Below are 15,814 nucleotides of genomic sequence, written 5' to 3' on the forward strand. Positions count from 1 at the left end.
TGAAGACATGTCTCTACTTGCCTCTTAAACTGTCTGGGGCACTGTGGACCTTCTCCTTCAAGAGCACTCAAATTCACAAAGATGGAACCCATCTAAATATTTGCACTGAGAGTTGGACATTTTGTTCAGGTAAGCGTGATTCCATTCAGCTTGTCCTCGTTTTGTAACTTCATGAAACCCTTACACAATGCATGGTGTGTCTTCGTTAACAAGAGGGGAGAAGAGTAGGACACGTGGGATATTTGGAGTTGATGGGACAGGGGTGGAGGACTGAAGAAATGTGCCTGGCTGCAGCCTGGCCCCTGAGAGGAATGGCAGGAAGCACATTTTACAGTTACCCATCTTGACCTCTGGTGTGCTTTCTGCAGGAGTTGGTGTATAAGGGGATCCAATTCATCAGATGGAATGAGGCAGTGGGAATCCAGGCGATGGGAGGTATTGAAAGCAGGTAGGAATTCATGGTGTGATAACTTTATTCACAGCAAATCCACAGCCCATGGTTGAGGAAGGAGAGCAGCCCCCAGCCCCTGGGGAGGGGCCTGGGACTATGTGGGCAGGAGTCAGGTGCTCACCTAAGCAGTCTGGGGTTTTAAAGGGGATCCAGTTCCAGCAAGATTGTTGGGTGGTGAGATGAAGAAGTAGGATAAGGCCAATGAGGAGTGGCCAGCGGGCCACTCGGTGGGCACACAAGTCACCAAAGATGCAGTGGAGATCGTGATGGGATGAAGATGTCTCTTTTACAGAATACTCGGTTAAAAACTTTTTTTGTGTGAAAGTTTAATAATTTGTGCTTAGAGATAAGAAACAACCCACAAATGTCTACAAGTGTCCAAAGCATAAAAATGTTTTACCAAAATTCCCCAGTCAAGACGTCACGTGCCAAGTCTCTGTGCGCCCCTCCAGTCTCAGGTCTTGTAAATGTTCTCCCTGGCGCCCCACTCAGGACCCCACCCCCTCAGTTGGCCACAGCAAACAGTTGGCAGACCCTGTTGCTTGTGGCCCTCCAGCCTCCCTGAAATGCCCTTCCCTTCCCCTCCTTCCGATGGTTTAATGGACCATCTTGTGATGGTCTCCCACCCAGAGAGCTGATTCCTCCCACTTTTATCCCACTACTCGTTATTCCAATTCATGTGTTTGTGACTAGGGTTCATATTTGCCATTACACACCAGGTTGGCTGTACCAGTGGTAAAATTATTCAGTTACTTCTGAACAACTTGATAAAAAAGCTTCTATCCCAAGACCCCCAATGCCCCCTCCCCCCTGCTCCCACTCAGCCCGGCCCCTCCTCTTACACTTTCCAGACCACCCCAGGACGTGGGGAGATTGGTGCCAGGAGCAGCAGGGCCCTCCCCAGCTCCCTGGCCAAGATCTTCTCCTGCTCTCACCTAGTCCTGAGAATTCCCAAGCGGGAGTCAGCACCCAGGTTCAAGTCTCATCTCTGGCTTGTGAATCCCTTAGCTCCTCTGAGACTTCTCTCGTCTGTAAGATGGAGATGGAAGCCCACCCTGCAGGGCTCCCAGTAACACTGCCGGGTCTACGGGCATATACGTTCAGATTTCAATAGCCAGGTTGTGGTAGCTTTGAATCGGACACAAAGTTGAGCAAGGACCCTGAGAAAATTCCGGATAAAGAAAGCCAGGCCCGGCCGGCACCGACCCCAGCCACTTGGGCTGACAGACACTGCTGCTGTCTGCCACTGCCAGCGCTGTCCTACCCAGCGGCCAAGCGCGGGACTGGCAAGGCGGGGCCTCGCCTCCCAAAGCCAGTGCGGTGGCCTAATTGGCGCCAGGCTTCTTATCTGACTTTAGTTGTGTAAACTCTCAGGGCATATGAGAAAGCACGGCTTTCACTGCCTTTGTTTTTGTCCAGAAAGCTCTTGAATGGGCGGGTGAGTTCGAAGGCTGCAGTCTTCTGAGAATCGGAGTTTCTTGGAAGTTTTTAAGAGCCCAGGCACTATTCCCTGGAAAATGTGAGGTTCCTGGGGTTTATTAGAAGCTTAAACTTTTGGTCAAAGTTAAACATCTAGAAAAATGTTCCTGGGAAGTGTCGTCAACACCTTCTAAATTGGCTGCCTTGGCACTGTCTCAAGGCTGTGGTTTCTACTTCAGATACTGGAACAGGACCAAGCCCGCTCGGGGTCCCCTTCTGGGATGGAAGATAAGTAAGAACCTCCTGCCTGCGTTTCCGAGTCAGGGAAATAAAAGGAGCCTGGCTGCGGGAATTGCATGAATCATATTTACATTAGTGTTAGAAAGTGCATTTCTCTCCAGGAGATTATATCCCTTCAAGGGCTTGCCTCCCCCCCTCGCCTCCCCTCCTACCTCCATCCCCACAGTGAGGGTGAGAGGCGAGATAAGAAAACTTGGGACATCTCTGGTGGTGCAGTGGTTAAGAGTCCACCTGCCAATGCAGGGGACACGGGTTCGATCCCTGGTCCGGGAAGATCCCACATGCCGTGGAGCAACTAAGCCCATGCACCGCAACTACTGAGCCTGCGCTCTAGAGCCTGCGAGCCACAACTACTGAAGCCTGCGTGCCACGACTACTGAAGCCCACACACCTAGAGCCCGTGCTCCGCAACGAGAAGCCCCCGCAGTGAGAAGCCTGCGCACCGCAACAAAGAGTGGCCCCTGCTCGCCGCAACTAGAGAAAGCCCGTGAAGACCCAATGCAGCCAAAAAAAAAAAGAAAACTTGATTCTTCTTGGATGGATACCTTTGTTCTGGGTTCCAAGGGGCAAGGACTAGGACCCAGGAAGCCCCCTGTGTGTTTGCATCCAGATGGGCAAGAGCATGGACCACAGGACCTGGGTAGAAAGAACAGCCAAGGGGACGGCCCCCCATGCCTCCTCTTAGAAAGCTGTCCTCCAGGTTGCTACCTCCCAGCCTGCTAGGAGGAACTGGGACCTAGGGTCCTATAAGCACAGTGGTGTGACCCCGCTGTAAAACTGTATCTGGCATTCCTTCCACCTTCCTAATAGTTCATCTCATGGCCCTTCTACCCTTCAAATGAGGCTGTTTGGAGTTTTTGCCTGAGTGATGGGAATTGAACAGCAGAAGAGAGAAAATGGGACCCTCTCCTGACTTTTTCTTTTGAAAGCTGTGCCCTTAAGAGGAACAACAATGACAACAAAAATTCAGAGGATGAATAATAGATTTGGAAGGTCCCTTGAGGAAGAGGAAAGCTTCTTCTGAATTCTCTTCAGATGCTGGGTGGAGGGGGTCAACTAAACAGGAAAATCATGACTCCACAGGCACTTGTAGACCCTGGGAAAGGGGAGCCTGCATTTTCTTCCCAGGCACAGCCTGGGCAAGTGGTAAAGAGCAAGAAGAAATGGCCCAGAGATGTGTGTGTGCAGGAAGGGCTTTAGGTAACCAGGGAGCATGTCCTGGGCCCTGGTGAATTGACCTCTGTGTCTGAGAGTGATATGCAATCAATAGGGCCCCTCAGACAAGCTCACTGAGTTTCTTGCAGCTGGGCATGACCCAAGAGGGGCACAAACATAGCTAAACGGATGGGGGTCTGGAAGATTAGCAATTAGAACAAGAAAGGGCTCGGCAGCACACTGTGTGGACTGGTGACTGAGCACTGAAGCAGGTGAGGAGACTTTGACCCGAGATTACATTTCCATCCCTGCTCCCCCAAGAAAATGCAAGCTTATGATAGAAATTAAGTTACCTGAGTGAGTTGACTGATATTCTTATAACCTATTAAGAGTAGAATTCCACTCTTGGAAAAAAGTTAATAATACTTGGGTCCACTGAAAAAACACTGAAAAGATATACTTCCAACGTTCACTGTGGTTGCCTCTGGGCAGTGGAATTACTAGAGCTCTCCTCTCTCTAATCTCTCTATTCTTTCTTCCTTCCTTCCTTCCTTCCTCCGTTGCTCCCTCTCTCCCTTTCTTTCTTCTCTCTTTTTCTTTCTCTCTATGTATCTTCTTTCATAATCTTTCGCAATGAACTATTTTCTAATTTTCTCCAATAAACTTGTTTTGTTAAGAAAAAGCAACACAATAGAATAAGAAAAATGAAAAATAATCAGCATTCAGGGTTTATTCCGTTTCACTCCGAGGATGAAGGAGTTTCTGTTGACATGTGTTTGATTTTCCTGTTAGACCCGGGACAAGCCAAGGATCTCCTGTGTGCTCTGGACTATCCTTCACCCTTCCTCCTCTTCCATACATATCTGGGATCTGGGCTTTCTAGAAAACCTCCAAGAATATTCTTTGCATAGGACCTGCTGTTTGTATCTGCTAAACTGGCTTTTGTCCTTCACAGTTTGGGAGTTTGCAGCTCAAAGTACATTTAAGGCACTTCCCTCCTTCATCCAAGCAGGATGCTGGCCCTCTTACTTGCCTATACTTGGGAGGCTAAAACAACTTATACATTTGTATCTGAGGGCAAAATCTAAATAATAGATTTTGGGCATTTATCAAGAGGAGGGGATTGTGCTAAATTCCCATCTCCCTGTAATGTAGAGAAATGGCTAAATTAGTCATGTTCAGTTTCAGTTGGAAACTCAGTTTGATATGAACATCTGATAAGGAATTTGATTAACCATCATGTGAACTATCTACCTTGTATGTTTCTAATCATGGTCTGGAATCCCCATGGTACCCAGCAGGCCTCTGGGGATAGCCTGGCCCCTGTATCACTTTGTGAGAACCCAGAAAATGAAAATTCACTTAAATCTTGACCTATAGCTCAGCAAGTAAATTTATTGTCAAAAAAAAAATCACATTCGTTCTGGTTTCAAAGTTCTAGGCTGAAAGGATTTTGCACATTTCACGCCATTAGTTACTACCTACCTCAGCCCCTACATATGGAATAATGAGGAAAAGGCTCAGGGCGAGTCTTGATGGCTTTCAACATCTAGAGGTTGCTAGACGGAGATTTTTAATAACTTCCTGATAATGTGATAAGTCAAAGACTTGACTCCTTTCCCCTACCTTCCCCCAGACATCCATGTCCTATCACTTCTACCTCCTACATGTTTCTTGAATGAAAATAACTCTCCTCCATCTTCATAGTCACTTCCCCAGGTCAGACAGAGACACTGCCATCTTAGCTTCCTACCTGATCTTCAATAGGTGCCCACCTACTAAAATACAGGTGTGATTCTGAAGTTCTGCAGTAGATCCCCATTGCTCCTAAATCTCCCGTTGCTCTTAGGGTAAACTTGCAACTCTTTCTCATGGCTTTCAAGACTTTTCCTTAGAGATTACAAACCAGAAGCCTGTGGAATGATAGGTTTTGCTTGGCTCACACAGTGCTTTTATAAATTTCAAGTAGAGCCAATGTTTATAATTTTGAAAACTTTGTGTACAAATCCAAACGTATGGCTTCTCTTGAAAAATCAGGGTATCTGGTAACTCTGGGCACAGGTTCCCACATGGAAAGGGCCTCCCACATGGATGAGGGCTTTGTTCTCCAGTTCTCCCAGTCTGCGCCATGCCTGCTATATACCCTTCCTCTGGTTCACGGAGGCTACCTGTCTGATGATGCAGAGAGGTGGGCTCTACATTACTGGGCCCTGATGGCGCTCCTGTTCCCTCTCTCACTGCTCTCCCCCCACACATGCCTGGGGGCAGAATCTGGGGAGCTAACTTCTCTCAGTCTCCCTCTCCCCATCCCACCCCCTCATATGCACAGTCTGGGCTCTCTCTCACCTTGCTGCTCTGTAGAGGGAACCCACATTTGGGAATGTCTGATTCCAACTCATTCTTTGGGTCTCAGTTTAAATGTTCTCTTTCTTCGGATTGTCTGCCCTGACCTCCCCTACCCAGGCCCCATCCCCAAGTCATGTTTTAATTGTCCCTCCTTAGAATCCCCTATGGTGTAAGAACTAAATTTGACACTCAATATTACATGCTGCCTTGACATCTGGTGAAATCAGGGGGGCCTCAAACGGCATAACGGCAAGTTCCCCTCCCCACTCTACTCCCATGGATAACTCCCCTAGTCAAACAGCCCTCCTTATCAAACCCCCCAGATGCAGTTCCCATTAATCCCTGAGCAGTGGGTTTCAGTTTCCTGCCAGGTCACAGAACTAGTCAAACAAGCCAATCACATCCTCTTGCAGGAACCAGGGGCCTCCTCACCCTCCTGATACTACAAGCCTACCTCTCACAGCCCCTGATGGTTCACTCGGTTCCTGAGTGCCATCCTTGTGTGACCTTGTATGGCGTGTGGTGTCCCCTGCCCCCCACCAGGCTGTGAGGATATGTGATTGATAAACTGCTATCAGTCTCAGCTGTCCAGTGCTGAGCGTTGCATATTCAGCCATCCCCATAACCTTAGGTTGGGAATCCCTCTTTCAACAATAGGGTGAATAGGAGGTGACTAAAACAGCCCACACGTACCATAACTGCTTGCTTACTCGCCTCCTCCCCCACTAGATCACTGATTCCATGAGGGCAGGGGCTAGGAGAACAGGGATGGGTATACTGTTTGCCTCCAAACACTCAGTACCTAGCACAGAGCCTGTCACATCACAGGTGTTCAATAAACTCTTGTTGGCCATCTCAGCAGGGTGGTAAGTATCTTATCAGTGGAAGTATTCAGCCAGAGCAGAAGAAATAAGCATCTTTCAGACATTGTAGAGGTTTCTCCTGGGTGATGCTTACTGCACATTTCAACTCTTAAGATTCTGTGATTCCAATAGTTTGTTACTTTGTTTCTTCATAGAGTTATGGCAGTCCCTATCTTGCTGAATAGGACAAGGTAGAAAACCAGTCATCTTTTACCATGAAGCAAGCTCTCAATTTTCAAGATGCCATCACTAATGTTAAATAGCCTTTGTTTTCAAGAACTAGGGACCAGTTCAATGAGCAGGACATTGCTATGCAACATACGAAGAGGCTGCAGAATTGAGCCCATTTGTTCTAAAGAGCACTATCACAGCCCCTGGTGTTTACTGGGAAAAACCCCTACCATCTGCAGATGGTTTAGCAACAAATTTATACCATTTCCATGTGTCAGTAATGCTGTTCTAGAAATGAATCTAATCAGAGTGCTGTTTTAGCAGGGAGGATGTTCTCACTTAAATCCAAAAAACCATTTCCATCATTTCCAGATTTTTAAGAATCAAAATCCAGCTGACTTTCTGCAGTATGCCATTTAAACATCTTGGAAATAAATCTACATGTTAAAATAGTAGCAACACTAATGGGTTATCACCGAACATTGTAAACTATCACCCTGTAACATGATGGTACCTTAGAGAGGATATACTTACAATTTAAATTTAAAGAATGTGTCACTGCCTTTTCTTTGATTTATTGAGTTAAAATCCAAACTATTTTAGAACCATAAATTTTGCAATTTATGCCCATCAGAGAAAGACCTTCCAGTGCTTCATTTTAAGCTATGCCTATACATGAAACTAATCTGACTAAGGTCAATTCTTATGTGATCAAACCTCTGGCTTAAGTAAATCTTAATTTTGTTCAAACTCTATTTCAGGGGTGAGGAAGGATGTCCAATAGAGATAAATTATCAGAATAAAAACACCAGCTCTCCACAGGAGACAACAGAGGTGAGTGGATCAGAGCTCAGGCCTTAGATTTCACTGCCCTGGGTCCTAATCTTGGCTCTGCACTTATTAACTGACTCAGTTTAAACTTAACCACCCCCAACCTTATCATCTTAAAATGGCAACAATGAGAATACTTCTGCCATGGTGATGTTGTGAGGATTAAAGGTGAAAATGAATACAAATGCTTATCACAGCTATTGGCACTCAAAAAGCATTCTATAAATGTTAACTATTATTGTTTGGTAAACTGGCTTCACAAAATGTCCTAGCAATGAAATCTTTAAAAATTTGATTCTGCAACTGAATACTGGAAACTGGAATTTGCCTCTTGGATTGCCAATGCCATTGGATCCCCACCAGTTCTCATGATTTAATTAATGAACATATAACTGCCAATTTCCAGAAGGGAGAAAGCCAAAGAAAAGTAGGGATGGTATTATAGACAATAACTCATTGTGAATCAGGAAGGGACATTATCTTTCTAGTCATTAATGAATTAAAAACCCAGCCAAGGGACTTCCCTGGTGGCGCAGTGGTTAAGAATCTGCCTGCCAATGCAGGTGATACAGGTTTGATCCCTGGTCTGGGAAGATCCCACATGCCGCAAAGCAACTAAGCCCATGCGCCACAACTACTGAGCCTGCGCTCTAGAGCCCCACGAGCCACAACTACTGAGCCTGCATGCTGCAACTACTGAAGCCCGCATGCCTAGAGCCCATGCTCCACAACAAGAGAAGCCACCACAATGAGAAGCCCGCGCACCACAACAAAGAGTAAACCCCGCTCGCTGCAACTAGAGAAAGCCCGGGCGCAGCAACGAAGACCCAACGCAGCCAGAAATAATAATAAAAAAAACAAAACCCAGCCAAGGCATGAAGCCAAGGCAACAGCACACAGAGGTGTCTGACTGCAAATTTCCTTGGATCTAGGAGCATTAGCCCCAGTCATCACGTGTTGTCCCTTGGGGCTTGTCATGCCATGACTGGTCTTGGCCATTTGGAGTCCAAGAAACAAAGCCAAGAGACTGAAATGAGAGTGGGCATCTAGAGTGGCTCTGCGGCTCTGCAACTGGATAGTTTTCACTATGAAACCTGACATAGAAAAGTGGGTCTTGGCACTGGCATGTTTTTATCCCTCTCTTCAATGCCTATCTTCCTCTAGCCCTGATTTTCTGCAGCACCAACACACATCACTTAAGACATTGATTAAGGAAGATAGACAAGACGATCCTTCTTCAGAAAAGGACAATCACCCAGATAAAACCAAATATGCCCAGTATTCTGACAACTATCTCACCACTACTTATGGGAATGCAGGTAAGAAAGTATATTCTTCTTTACCTCCCAAGAGGCAAGTACTTAATGGGAACAGGGACACACAATTCTTTTATTGTGACCTCCATATCTAAATTTTTTCAAGGTAACATAATCTACATGCACAATTTGGAAATATGTAAACATCCTGTGGGCAGTAATCATGGTTATCTTACTCGCTGTTGTATGCAAAGAAACTAGCACAGTACCTAGAACATAGTATGTATTCATGAATATTAAATAAAGAATGAATGAATGTATATGAACTCACTCACTTTTGCGCTTCTATCTGAAATCTCTTTCTACCATTGCCCATTCAGCAAACGTCTACTCACCCTAATAGTCTCTGCTCAGTTGCCATTCATTCTGTGAAATCATTTCTTTCATTTCAGGAAGGAGAAGACCTCTTTGCCTCTGTTACCATACAATCTAGAGCATGTCTCCATGTAAAGTTTTCTATATGCAAACAACAAAACCCATTCTGGCGAGTTCAAGCAGAAAGTGACTTGTTAAAGGATATTGGGTGGCTCCCAGAATTTTGGGGAGGGATGGAGAACCAGGTCTGAATGTTACCTACTTAGATGTAACAGCCAGGAAAGAGCCCGACCACACCAGCTGCTTGAGAGAGACATGGCAACAGCTGCTGCTGCTCCTTAAAACCGATCAGCCAGTGTAGACCTGAGGATGTAAGCATGGCTACTACCACCTCAGAATAACTAGACACCTCTACCACTTTCCTCATCAGAAGATCCCATCACCCGTGCACTGCTGCAATCTCACGTTGATCACTTCCACCTCCGCTTGTACTAGCACATCCAATTAGAAGAATGTAGACCACGTACCTGACATCTAGCCACAAGGGGTTCTGGGAAAGGTACATTTTAGTTGTCCAGTCTCTGTAGGAGAGGAAGGTGAACTAGAAGGTATGTTGAGTGAGTCATCCAACTCTATATGTGCTACGCTCCATGACACCACTGTCTCTTTCGCTTGGTATGAATTCCCTAAAATCTGAGAGAAAAAAATCAGCACCATGGAGGTTCAATGCAGAAAATCCAACATGTGACCAATAGGAGTTCCAGAGAGAGAGAACAGAGAAATAGGAGAGAAAGAAATAATATAAATTAATTTCCCAAGATGAAGGGCAAGAGTTTCCATACTGAAAGGTGAGAATTTAAAAAGACCCCTCCTAGACACATCTCTGTGAAATTTCAGAACACCAAAAATAAAGACCCTAAAAGCTTCAGAGAGAGAAAAGGGTCATCTACAAAGGAAAAAGAAAGAAACCGACAGGCATAGCAGCACTGGGTGCTGAAAGAAAATGGAACAATATCTTTAAAACTGAAGAAAAATGGTCTTTGACTTAAGTTCTATCCCAGATAAAATGTCGTTAAATAATGACAGCAGGATATCTTTATATATGCAGGGCTCAGAAAGTTTACCTCCTATCCATTCTTCAGTTGGGAGTTACTTGAGAAGATGTGCTCCAGTCAAACGAGGAAGTAAATCAAGAAAGAGGAAGTCATAAGATCCAGGGAATGGTGCGCCCGATTTAAAGGAGAACTGAAGGGAAGGAAAACAACAGCTAATTATCAGTCCCAGAAGACCATCAGTCTACATTAGAGGAGGGAGGTAAATGGAGAGTTCCAGGAGGAAGGCTCCGGGGAGAAAAGAACCTCCATAAACTACACAGTATGCTGGAGACATTCTAGGAGCATAAGCAGATGATAAAGGCAGAGAATACAAAAATTAAGGCAAGGGGCTTCCCTGGTGGCGCAGTGGTTGAGAGTCTGCCTGCCAATGCAGGGGACACGGGTTAGAGCCCTGGTCTGGGAAGATCCCACATGCCGCGGAGCGACTGGGCCCGTGAGCCACAACTACTGAACCTGCGTGTCTGGAGCCTGTGCTCCGCAACAAGAGAGGCCGCGATGGTGAGAGGCCCGTGCACCGCGATTAAGAGTGGCCCCCACTTGCCACAATTAGAGAAAGCCCTCGCACAGAAATGAAGACCCAACACAGCCATAAATAAATAAATAAATAAAATTAAAAAAAAATTAAGGCAATTAGAAATTCCAGGAATAATTAAAAACTGTAAGAAGATGAATGTAATCATAGCACACTACTCTGCTCTCCAGAAAGATAATGCTGTAAAGACTCTTTAATGATTTTCAATTTTTAAAATCAGCAAGACAAAGCACACACAGAAAAGACTAGGAGTATTATGAATCTTGTTAGTGTAAAACTACAAATTCAAACGAGAGATGTAAGAAGGAAAGAGAGGTGAAAGGAAGGAAGGGGTGACTATGTAACATATGATGCCTTACAAATCGCGGAGTATAGTACCCAGCATCCTTAACCCCCTCTGCTAGCACTAGCACCTCAATTTCCCTTTGGGTCATTTCCCCTCCACAACATGCAGGCTTTATGAGACTGTTCATCCACATGACCTACACTCTCTAGCCAGTGGGTGAGCGTGTGGCCCAATGTAAGCCAATCAGACTTTCTCTTCCTGATAAATTAAGAATCTCCACTAATCCACATCAGGGAGTGCCCTAAAGACACAGTGCATTAATTCCTGCTCCTTTTGGATTCCCAGAACAATTCTTATTCCTTGCTTTTCTAAAGCCTGACTCTTCAGCAAGAGCTGGTTTCAACTGATAAGATGTAATAAGATAAATAAAAATTCAATTACAGTGTTTTAAATTTCAAAATCTGGGAACTGAAAATAGTGATGTAAGTATGTGAAGGGTGAGGGATTAGAGGAGGGATTAAGTAAGCAAAACTCTCATATCTTAACAGGAAGTCAGTGTAAAAAGTGTAAAGCTGGTACATCATGAAAGGGCAGTACTATAGCAAATTATTTATCAATGTGGAGGCAACCATCAGAAAATTTAAAACTTTGAAATTTAAGATGAGAAATGGTTTCTGGGGAAAAAAAGGGACCAGGCTAGGGAGAAGTAGAAAAGGAGACTATTTCTTTTTGTCATAAACTCATCTTAACTTCTTAGTTTTTTCCCTGTGTGTATTTATTAATTGATAAAATTTTTAATGTTAAAGAGGTGGAAAAATAAAGATTGTTGGCCTGTCTATAATGGAGATGGTTCAGAATTTCAAATCCATCTTAAATAGACAGAAATAAGCTCTGGAAGCTGTTCTGGAAACTGGCACATTACCTAACATCCCTGTCTCAGACTCCAAGGGAGGAAGCAAGACTCCCTCCATTGGTGGATCGCCCCTGGACTCCTGGACTAGGCAGAGGCCACTGCCTTCTCTGAATGCCCTCACAGGGACCCCACCTGTGGATCACCTCAAGAATGCCTTTGCACTTTCTTACCATGCCCTTGCCAAGCTCAGAGTAGTTGGCATAGGATTCAGATGCTTTGGCTTGTTCTCTGCCCATCTCTTTACCCAACCTTCACCCTGCTTTCCTAGAAAATCAGAATCAGTCTTATCTTTACTCTCAAGGGATAAAGACAACAACATCTCCATATCTTTAAGACCATGAGATTTGTTTTGAATGTGAGTCAATTTTTACTGTTCTGATAAGACAAGGATAGACCTTGATACTGAAGGTATGGAGACAGCACTTTTCCTGGGCTGAATTAGAGGAAATCAGAAGCTTCAGGGTATGTTTGTCTTTCTCTACCAAGTAAAGCTCTGAAGGTGACTGAAGCCTCAACAATGACCCAAGTCATAATAGGAGGCAAAAGGTGGCTACACGTGTCTTTTCCCCACCTTCACATTCCTGTACTCTTGGGTGAGAGTAACCAGCTCCTTTTTCCACATTCCTCTGCCGTGCTCAGTCCTAGTTCTGAAAGATGGTGGGTGTTCAGAGGAGAGGAATGAAGGAGTCTGAGGCTGGAAGACATGAGGGAAGAAATGAGATCAGTTAGAACTTTTCAGGTTGCAGGCATACTGGAGTCAGGTAAAGAATTACTGACATTTTAAAGGCAAGCTGCCCAGCACCTTCAACCTGTCACTGAGTCAAATCTGGGAATTCCCAGAGGTGTCTCATATGTGCTCATGACCGTCCCCTCATCCTCTATTCTGGTTCTCCTGTTAAGATGTTTACGTCTTGGCTCAATTAGCAATTATAAAATGGAAGTGATAATTCTGGCCCATAAGAAAAATGCATGCAATCACTGAGCAAGTCGGAGGGAATATGCTCTGTAAAACCAAGGTATGGTCCTTTTCACAGTGTAGTACCTTGGACAGTAGTAGGAAGTACTGATATCAACAAATGGACTTATAAAATTTATCCAGCATATCATTTGGGCATATCATGGTGAGATTCTAATCCCAACCTTGTGGATCAATATTGGTCCACTGGCACAACCATATGTGCCAATGGCACTATTTTAATAAATTACAAAGAACTATTACAGCAAATTTAAACTCAATTGAAATCCCAAATGATTACTGCTCAAATTCTAGCTCCATTTTTTAGCATCTGTGTGACCCTACAGGGAAGAATCTAGATTTTGTAGGGCCTGAAGTGTATACAAGTTGGGGAGCCTTTTAAGAAAAAGAATATGAAATGCATAGATTCAAAATCAGTACAGAGGGACTTCACTGGTGGCACAGTGGTTAAGAATCCACCTGCCAATGCAGGGGACATGGGTTTGAGCCCTGGTCCAGGAAGATCCCACATGCCGCAGAGCAACTAAGCTCGTGTGCCACAAGTACTGAGCCTGCGTGCCACAAGTACTGAAGCCTGCGTGCCTAGAGCCCGAGCTCCGCAACGAGAAGCAACCGCAATAAGAAGCCCGCGCACCGCAATTAAGAGTAGCCCTTGCTCTCCGCAACTAGAGAAAGCCAGTGCACAGCAACAAAGACCCCATGCAGCCAAAAATAAAATAAATAAATAAATAAATAAAAATCAATACAGAGACTTGGAAGAGGCTTGTATAAGTGAAAGGACTGAGCTTAAACTTTATTAGCTTCATTAGAGACCTGCCTCTAGGTACCTGGGAAAGTTACATGACTGTTCTGAATGATAGTATACTTACCTATAAAATTAGGATAATAATCATTACTCTGTGGAATTAAGGAATATATATATATATATATAATATATATATGATCTATCTATATATATAATTTTTGAGTTCCAGATGCTCTCAACACAAGATTTTATATATATATATATGTAACTTGTTATGAATATTCAAATGTAGAGTCCATATAATCTAATGATTAGGTTAAAATTTTTTTCTTTTCATGATTTCTATCTGATTAATTGTGTTTTTATATGGATAGATCCCAATGGACACAGAGACTAGATGCTCAACAGCCAGTAACATAAACTCTCAGAATTGACAATAAAACATCGAAATGGAGCAGCGGTTGTCAGACGGGATCTTGGCAAAGACAAGGAAAGCAATTTGAGGGACCGAGGTAAGTAGGGTGGAATGTTGCAGATTTGAACGTTAAGACCACTCCACTACCACATCACCCTCTCAAACAGTGTTTTAACCAACACAGCCTCGCTTGAGCCTCATAGGCCCCTATGAGGTAAAGGTGATGCTCATCCTTCAGGGCCTTCTTAGCCAGCTCATTCCACAGCCCACCTTACATGCAGCAGAGAATCAAGCCTAACACCTTCATCATCATTTATCGAGTATCTCTCAAATGTCAGATTATAGTGCTAAGTGCTTCACATGTGTTTTCTCATTTAATCTTCCAAATGCCATTATTTCTATTTGACACCGAACCATTGGAGCTGAAGTTCAATATCTTTCCAAAGATTTGCAACTAGTTAAGTGTCTAGGCACCAACGATTTTTCTAACTATGTTAACAGACTTGGAGTCCATTTGGGACCCACAAAAGTTTTGGAATCAGCAGAGAAATTACTTGAGCCCTGGCCTGTGTCTAAAACTGAATCCTTATCCTCTATAAGGGAGTATATTCTCCTCAAGAATTGACATGGATAACATCACCAAGACCACAGGTAGATTAGATCATTTCTGGGGCTGTGTCTTATTTGTCTCTGTATTGCTAATGTCTAGGACTGTTGCTTGCAAAGTAAATGTTGTGAGATGAGGGAGCAAAACGAATACTTTGGTCATGCGACACATGAGGGGCAGGGCCAGGAAACCCAGATCTTCTGACTCTTGGCTATCAACGCTACTACTGTTGACACTACTGCTCCTTCTCTATGTCACTTTGGCTGCTGTAACAAAAAGACCCCAAATACAATGGTTTAAACACACAGAGGATTGTATTCTTCTTATGTAAAAGTCCGTGTAGTCAATTCAAGAGAAGAAGATGCAAAGGAAAGCAAATCCCTTTCCTGTCAACACCTAACCAGGAAGCTTCAGATATCACTTCCAGGCACATTCTACTAGCCAAACAGTCATATGGCCACATCCAGCCACAAGGAGTGCTGGGAAATGTAGTCTTTACACCCATCTAAAATTTCTATTAGCAGTAAGACAGGACAATGGTAGTCCTGGCCACGGAGAGGCAAGCCACTGTGTACAGTGGGAAAAGGACTAAACTCAGAGATGTGTATAGAGGGGTTTTCTCACTTGCAAAATATAATAATAATCATAACTACCTTGACTCAGTTTTTTCAACTCTAAACAATAACGACAATGGAAATTAGCATTTACTGAGCATGCCCCATGCTCTAGGGGCTATACCATATACTTTACACATACGATTTAATTCTATTTTCCCAACAACCCTCTAAGGCTGGCATTATTATTGTCCCTTTCATTTTAGAGATTAGGAAACCAAGCCTCAGAGGAGTTAAGTAGCCTGCCCCGCGTTCACAGTGAATGTGTGAGTCACAAAACCAGACCTGGGCTCGCTGACTCCAAAGCCCAAGCACGGGCCCCTTGGCTACACCTTAAGTGGAGATCATCGCAGTATCAGCATTGCAGGGTTGTTGGGAGCATGAAAGGGGATGTGACGGATGGAGCACACAGTAGGCCCTCTCTACCTTCCTCAAGGAAGGCAG

General features: G+C 44.3%; 1 long non-coding RNA gene across 2 annotated transcripts in view; it reads left to right on the forward strand.

Annotated features, from left to right (window-relative positions):
* Positions 1-15,814, forward strand: part of LOC130709187 (uncharacterized) — a 22,811-nt gene continuing 6,997 nt past the window's right edge. The window contains exons 1-4 of one of the 2 annotated variants that reach the window (XR_009009675.1): positions 1-129; positions 369-448; positions 7,467-7,539; positions 14,109-14,246. This is a non-coding gene — a long non-coding RNA (uncharacterized LOC130709187). The remainder of the gene's footprint in view (positions 130-368; positions 449-7,466; positions 7,540-14,108; positions 14,247-15,814) is intronic. The other variant, XR_009009676.1, reaches the window with a different exon arrangement.

The sequence above is a fragment of the Balaenoptera acutorostrata genome, chromosome 11 (assembly GCF_949987535.1).
Source record: "Balaenoptera acutorostrata chromosome 11, mBalAcu1.1, whole genome shotgun sequence".
NCBI lineage: Eukaryota > Metazoa > Chordata > Mammalia > Artiodactyla > Balaenopteridae > Balaenoptera > Balaenoptera acutorostrata.